Here is a 1,102-nt window from a genome sequence, read left to right as displayed (position 1 = left end):
ACGACTTTGTTTCCTCAAGACTTCCTATAAAATGGATATTTTCAATGAAATTTTCCAGAGATAAATTCGAGAGTGTAGAGTACAATTATGTTGATAGAAAGAAAAGAAAAAAAAGATTTTGAAGGCTCGTTTTCTTCCACCTCTCAGTTTTGTTTCCTCGTAACACTCTGAAATGCATAATTCTAAATTGACATTTTGCAGAAATACATTTCCGAGACTGTACATTACGTAATGTCGATTTTCCAAAACATAACCAAAGTTACGGAAATTGTGACAACAAAATCGTGGCTGGAAGGAGGGTGGAAGTCCAAGCTGAAACTATCCCACTAAACATTTTTTTGTTTCTAAGTTTTATCAATCTGCAATCTCGAAAACATACTTCTGTAAAATGTCATTTAATATGCATTCGCAGCAAGTTATGAGGAAACGAAATTGGGGTGAGGATACCAATCTGTAGTTACCATACAGCAGGGTCTCAACCAGACGACGACGAACCAAAAAGGGTTCCTTAACGTAGTCACTCAAGCTACTAGAAATAGCAGCCAAATCTTTCTTCAAATTATATTCGATCGAATGTTGTAGTAAGGAAAGGGGCACAAAACATAGTAGGGTATGCAGCCGTTTTACAAATAATCACGACTGGAATACTTTTGATCATAAGTCATCAGCACGAACTAGGATGGCCTATGTCTAAATAACAATAACAAAATACGGTGGTCAAAGAGGAGTCGGTAGCATGATTAACAATTAGACACCACCTCTTTCTCACAACACTTCCTCATACATACAACTATGAGCAACTAATTATTTTAACTTACCTGACAATGACAACAGCCACATCAACAAGTTTGGTAAAGAATCCTCAATTCATTTTTAAAAAGAATGTTTTCATGAATAGTTATTATTTATCATCATTTATTATTATTATTATTATTATTATAGTAATATCCACAAATATTTCACTGTCTTGAATAGAATGTACCGGCTGGATAACAGAAATATCGCAAGTATACACACACACATACACACATGTATGTATGTATGCGTGTCAGATTAAAGATTTAGAAACATTAACACACACACATACAAACACACACACACA

At 34.4% G+C, this 1,102-nt stretch overlaps 1 protein-coding gene across 3 annotated transcripts in view; it reads right to left on the bottom strand.

Annotated features, from left to right (window-relative positions):
* The window catches only part of LOC106869322 (MATH and LRR domain-containing protein PFE0570w-like), a 101,403-nt gene that overhangs the window by 96,676 nt on the left and 3,625 nt on the right, over nucleotides 1–1,102 (bottom strand). For 2 of the 3 annotated variants that reach the window (XM_052972391.1, XM_014915024.2), the window contains exon 1: nucleotides 819–1,096. The exons of the other annotated variant lie outside the window; for it this stretch is intronic. The gene's annotated coding sequence lies outside the window, so the exon portion shown is untranslated. Of the gene's footprint in view, nucleotides 1–818; nucleotides 1,097–1,102 lie in introns of those variants that run through there. 3 annotated transcript variants of the gene reach the window in all.

The sequence above is a fragment of the Octopus bimaculoides genome, chromosome 13, assembly GCF_001194135.2.
Source record: "Octopus bimaculoides isolate UCB-OBI-ISO-001 chromosome 13, ASM119413v2, whole genome shotgun sequence".
Lineage (NCBI taxonomy): Eukaryota > Metazoa > Mollusca > Cephalopoda > Octopoda > Octopodidae > Octopus > Octopus bimaculoides.
The sequence above is the reverse complement of the archived record's forward strand: the minus strand, read 5'-3'. Positions and strand labels throughout refer to the sequence as shown.